This window comes from Cupressus sempervirens, chromosome 4, assembly GCF_028749045.1.
Source record: "Cupressus sempervirens isolate cs-2001-9-10 chromosome 4, ASM2874904v1, whole genome shotgun sequence".
NCBI lineage: Eukaryota > Viridiplantae > Streptophyta > Pinopsida > Cupressales > Cupressaceae > Cupressus > Cupressus sempervirens.
The window spans coordinates 482,049,729-482,056,785 of record NC_143121.1 but is presented as its reverse complement, the minus strand read 5'-3'; positions in this window follow the sequence as shown (position 1 = coordinate 482,056,785).

The following is a 7,057-nucleotide window of genomic DNA, read 5'->3' as shown; positions in this document are numbered from 1 at the left end:
AACAATCCTAGCTAACTAGCGAGAAACTGCTTTGGAATGTTGTCCCAAACATCTATTATAAATATTAGATTGCAAATAATGCACAAGGATCTAGATTCTTGAAGAATTTACAAATATAGACAATGTAACAAACTAGAAGAATATATTGTATATCCAAATACATCAAAAACACCAGATTGAAAACAAATTTGATCTTCAATCCCACAACATATATATAAGTGCCAAATCCATAACTGGATCCATGAGAAAAAGAGGAGTCTTATAGTAATTATCCTTGGAAAATACTACAGGGAGCCATGATTTTACTGTATTCAGAATTGAGATCAATGAGAAAAGGAATTCTACAATATTTAGCCTTGGTAAATACTGCAGGGATCCAAGAAAGTTGTGTATTGAAAAATTGATCCAAATCATACAACATGTCGTATTCTCATTGTAGCAACAACTAGAAAAGAAGAGTTTTACCCTTGACAAGTATTGCAGTGAGCCATGAGAGTTTTGTAATCCAAAAATTGATCTAGATTGTACAACATGCCTTATTACTGCAACAACAATACAATAAATTTCCTCAATAACTATATGTGCCAACAATGTGGTAGATTTCCTCTACAACCCTCTTTGCAACACTCTTTATTTTGTGTCAATAAATAATTTCCTTTAATGAATTTAAAGAATAATGGTTGGCCAAATTGCCAAACTTGTCCCAAACATTTACACTAGCTATTTCTTCACTAAATTTTTATTGATTCTTTAGAAATACAATTACAAAATCATCTACACACTAAGGAAAGATCTCCTCTAGAGCCCTCTTTGCAACACCCTTTTTTGCATCAAAAAATAATTCCTTTAGTGGAAAAAAATAGTTCGTAAGGTGAATGGATAATAATAACAAATCAAGTGCTACAACAGTATGATAATGACAACAAATATGAAAAACAACTCCTAAAGTGAATGGATTCTTGCTCAACCCATTTTTGGTGAATGGATTCTTGCTCAACCCATTCTTGGTGCCTTGGTTATCAAAATTGGGGTAGGAGACATGCTTGAGGTAATGTGATGAAATCTAAATAGACTTAAGGCCTGAATTGTATTCTATTCCATTGAAGTCAATCAATCTACATTCTATGCCAAGATGAAAGTTAGAGCAAAATGAGTTGGTCCTAGAATGCAATGGTATCGACAAATGCATACAATGAATGTTTTGATGGTTGGCTCAACTGTATGGAGAAATATGTAGCCAAATATAAATAAATCTAAAAATACAAATATAATTAAGTCTAAAAATATTTCATCCCAGTTACAGAAGTAATATTATAAATATAAACATGTATTTATGAATTCTATAATTCAGACTACAAAATTGGCTCCGACCTCAAAAATTGAACAATCTTGGCCAACTAGCAAAGAATTGCTTTGACTAGCATGTTGTCCCAAAGATAATCCTTTGACAAAAGCATTCCTCGAACATTCCAACCACTTATTATATTGTGATGAATATCATTAAAGCATATTAGAAATTTCAAATGAGTAAGATTTAACTTAACAACCTACAAGAAACTCACACCAGCGTAACAAAACAAAAAATGAAAGAAATCACTTTGCATAGTAACACAAAAAAATTTGGATTCCAAATTTCACAGAAATCCATATGCTTTTCCCAATATTTATGTGGGAATACACACACCTTAGTTTCAGAGGAATCCATATGCTTTTCAAAATATTCATGTAGTGTCACCTTAGGCTATAGGCATCTGAAAGGAATTTCATGCCTTGGAGAGATGCAACAAACTTAAGATTCACTGATTTTCCTCGTTAGAAATCATAATAGTAGAAACTCAGACTATTGTAGCAGAACAAGGAAGAATACATTTTGCATTATAACACAAACAATAAAGCTCCATCATTGTAAAATTTAAACTCTACTCTTTCCCTACTTTGTGTTGGAATTCAACAATGCTAAATGATGAGGAAATTTCTGGAGTATATATTAGATTTGTGATGTGGAGCGTTTAGTTCCAGACATCCACATTCAATTTTGGGAATTTGATTGCTAACTGCTAGTACAACTAGCATATTTGACTCATCTTGATGTTGCTATCTGGATTTAACTGTATAGTTTTTTAGTCAAACTCATTGACCTCATAATCAAGACTTTAGGGAGGTCACCCATCCCGGTAATACTCCAGCTTGAACGCGCTTAATTACAAAGTTCCCTCTTAATATGGTCTTGTTTGCTGTCACATTTCCAGTTTAGTGTCCAATTTAGTTGAGGGAATATTACATTGGAGGTAATTTGGGATTTTAGATCTAGATATTTGGTTGAATTTGTTGTTATTGTCCACGTAGGAGGGAGGGCTATTATTGATGTTAGTTGTTAGTGTCCACATAGGATGGCTATTAGGAAGTAAATGGTCTAGCCATTAGTTGTGACATTTTTCTCTGTTGGAGTCTACTTTGGGAATTGCTGTTACATTTCTAGTTTAAGGTCCAATTTACAGTTTAGTGTCCAATTTAATTCAAGGAATATATATTGGAGATAATTTAGGATTTCAGGTCTAGATATTTGGTTAAATTTAGGGTTTTAGTTCTAGATATTTGGTTGTTGTTGTTGGTTGATGATGTTGATGTTGTTGTTAGTGTTCCGGAAATGTCTCAGAGACTTGGGGACACCTAGGGGACTTTTACTTTGACTCCTAGAACAAATTAGACTTTGACTCTCGAAGTAACACAAATTTGGCATATGAATTTTGGTGATTCTTATATTTTTAGGTTCTATTATGTATAAGTACATACTTTATCCATGTTTTCATTTAGATATTTTAAATTTCTCTATATATTTTACTTTTCCTTACTGTTAAATAGTCGTCCCCATTTGCTGTCCCTCCCTGACCCCAAAATCGACAAAAAAATTTGCTGTCCCAAAAACCCGTCCCACTGTTCCTTGTCATCCTCATCCCGAGAACTCAGGGGAACATAGTTGCAAACATTAGAGTACAAGGAAAGGAAAAGCTAATGACGGTTTCTTTTCCAAAGTTCTAATAAAAGGAGCCTATAGAATGAAATGAACTTGGATCACTTACATTGAATTCAATTTACAATTTTGCTCAAATAGAATAGAACGAGCCTAAAATGAAATAAATTGAGTCGTTCCTGAGTGTGTAGACAGATCGCCGAAGTTGAGGCAGTTTGCAATAGGACTTGGATTGGAGAAGCAGATGTGAATTGATCTTGATCTAATGGTGGATTTTCTTTTTGGAGTCCTAGATCTCTTGGTTGTAAGGTGGAAGATTGTGGTTCTGACTCGCAATTACAGAGGGGTTACAGATGGATTGATGAATGTGGAGTTGGTTTTTGCTGGTGTGGATTCACTAGTTATTGATGTGGATGAGGATTTGTTGATGATGCATTATGTTCAGTTTGTTCTTGGGGGTGACCATGTTGATTGGATGGTTGAGATTATAGAGTTTGATGGAGTGATGCAGATGTGGATGATTTGCATATTGGTTTTCTTGTCCCTGTTGGAGTGGAAGCCTTTGGTGAAGATGAAGATGGTGAGTGATCTTTCTTTGGGCATCAAGGTGTGGGACACACTTTCCTACTTACCTGGGGAGTCTGATGCAGGAGCATCTTGGTTTTACTCAGTGACTATTTTGGAGTTCATGGGAGGAGGCTCTAAGAGTTTAGGGTTAGGGTTTAGGGTCTGAAAATTTGGTGCCTATTGCAGGTCACATAATTAATTTTCTGTAATGAGTTAGAGGTTGAAAATTTCAAGGATTGAAGAGGACCTACATTTCTACCTATGGTTCGAAGCACGAGTTCTAATTCATCTGGAGCTAGGAGATATCGCAATTTTCCTAAGACATCGATTTTAGGGATTTAATTATTGTTGTTGGCTGACTTGTGGCATTTAATTTGTTTAACTGTATTTAATTTGTGTTCTAGGCCCACTTGTGGTTTAGATTGGTATAAGTAGGGGTTGTGAGGGAGTCTTTAATTATTTTTCATTCAGATGAGGAGTGAATGGAGAGTAGTTGATGGGAAAGTTTTCCTGAGTACCTGCATAATCCAAGTGTGGCTAATACCTTTCCTACCTCATGAGTTAGTTTTCCAAGAACGATTTCCTATATCCTATAATCGTTAGAGGCTATATTGGATAGATCCCCTTATATAGGAGGTATAGTTATTTGTGCCACTTGTGGCACGTAGTTATCCTACTTATCCCATGTCACAAATGCTAGTTGTTGAGGCTCTGGTGGTGCAACCAGTGCTAGGAATGTTTTTTCGATTGATAGCACATCAATGTCTGCCATCGTAGTATAGGTTCTCTTCCTCGGCTGGATGGCCTTGGAAAACCATTTTGATCTTGAACTTTACAATGACTTTGATTCTGTGGAGACATTGCAGCAATGGTGGCAGGATCTTTACCTTTATATTTCCTTTTCCCTAAAGTTCCTTCTACCAACATCTATTATACCACCTATGTAATCTTTGTCTATTTCGATGATGGGGCAATGTAATTGGGGGGGTTTAAACTTCTAGCAACATTTGTTTGTTTTCTTTGTACTTAGCCCCCCTTTGTCTACTTCCTAATTTTGATCATTCCCAAGAGGTGGAGGTACGGATACATTGTCCTTCTCTTGAGGTGGAGGCAGACGAGTGTCTAATTTTTCAAGAGGTTGTGGAGGTATATCCTTATAGAAGATTGAATATTGATGGAATTATCACTCTTAGGCTTCTCCATGGGTTTCTCATCCCCTATTATATTCACAATGCTCCCCCTGTAATTGGCATAAACTAAAAGTCTAACTACTCAAACACATCTGAGCTAAGTTCCTCAAACACCTTTTCCTTCTCTTGGTATGTAGACTCATCAATCTAAATGAACTATTCTTGTATTATAGGAGAAGTTTGTGTTTGCCTTCTTCTCCTTTTCTCAGCTTTTGTGGCCTTGCTAACTTGAGTTATTTTGACGAAAGGAACATTGTCCTCTGGATCCTCTTCCTCCTCTTGTTCTTTGGGGAGAGCTTCCAAGGTAGAAGGTTATACAATACGAATCTTCTTTTTCTTATACACCTTTCCTTTCATAGGTTCAGGCTCTATCATTATTGGCAGTGTCATCTTCTTCTTTGGCACTGACCTTTTGGGGGAGACTTACTCCTGGGTAGATACTTCTTGCTTTATGGGAGACTTTCTTTTCTTACCTTACCCCTTATTGATTTGGTAATGATATGCCACATCTCTCTCATGCCCAAAAATTGTGGCCAACTTCACTGATAAAGAAGGCTTCCAAGTAGGAAATATAACCTTGGTTCATTTCCCCTTCTCTATTAATCAAGCACTGCCAAGGATGGTCTATTAGGGATTAAGTGGAAAAGACTTCGTGACCCATCTATTGGTCAATTCCACCATATGACATGTGCATAACTAAATATCATCACTATTTGCCTTATCTACATTGGCATTCAAAATAGTTCGGTCAAAAATCTTATTAGTTTTCTAGAGGGGATCTAGAACATTTGTAGAATCCTTCTTCTAGACCTTAATACCAAGAGTTTGTTCTGTAAGAAGACTCATCTGACAGTAGTCCCTTATCCTTACTTCATAATAATCTAGGCAATTGAGCCAATGATCTATTGCTTCATAACTATGCTCTTAGCAACATTTATTATATTATTGTATTATTAACTTTTAGCAGCATTCATTCTATAAGCCACATAGTATTATTAGCTTTAAGCAACATTCATTCTATTAGCCACATAGTATTATTAGCTTTGATAATATCTATTAAAGCAACATTTTTACACATACATTCTTTCAGAGAGCCTCTTAAACCAACATTTGTACAATTACACTCTTTGTTGACAGCCTATTCAAAAACAATAGGAAACCTGATCTATCACTTCTTCTTTTGTACTGAGAGTCTTGTCAAATAAAAGTGTGAAATAAGCCATTTTGCTAATATTAAAAATAAAAAATGTGTAAAATAGCTACTCAAACATTGCCCTACAATCATTTTCACTTTTTCATCTTTAGTCGTTATCTTTTTAAAGTCTTTGTGGTCAGGGAAATCTAAGATTTATTCTTCAGTAACGTGGCATGCTTAAAGGAAAGCATAATGATTATCATCATTTTTTAATGTAATTTGAGGGTTACGGGAATAAATAGGCGAGGTAATCCCATGAAATCTTTTAGTCTTCAGACCAAAATTGTCTTCTTTCGGTTGGGTTCAATCTATACCAAGATTGATGTTACAGCGAAATGACCAAGTACTAGAAAGCAACGACATCAACAAATGCACAGAATAAATGTTTGAACAATGAATGTTTTGATGGGATTGCGAGTTGTTTGGAGATATATAGAAGTACTAAATCATAACTGGTTCCATGAGAAAAAGAGGAGTTTTACTGTAATTATCCTTGGCAAATACTACAGGAAGCCATGAAATTTGTGTATTCAAAAACTGAGATATATGAAAAAACGAAGAGTTTTACAGTAATTAGCCTTGGCAAATACGACAGGGATCTCATGAAAGTTGTCTATTCAAAAACTGATCCAGACTGTATAACATGCCTTATTCTTATCCGAGCAAGAACTTTAAAAGAAAAACTGATCCAGATTGTATGTCTTATTCTCATCCGAGCAAGAACTTCAAAAGTAAAGTTTAAAAGTAATTACCCTTAACAAATACTGCAGTGAGCCATGAGAGTTGTGTAGTCCAAAAGTGCAACAGGCCCTATTACTGCAACAACAATGTCGTATATTTCCTCAACAACTATATGTGCCAGCAACGTAGTAGATTTCCTCAACAGCCCCCCTTTTGCCCACTTTGCAACACTCTTATTTTTGTATTTTGTATCAATAAAATATTTTCTTCAATGAATTTGAATGAATAATCGCTGACCAAAATGTCAAGCTTGTTTCAAATTTTCAAACATTTACATTAGCTATTTCTTCACTAAATTTTAAATTTCAATTGAATCCTTAGAGATCCACAGAGGAAAGAACATATAGTTCACACAACCAAACCAAACATAATATTTTAAAAATTTAACCTTCT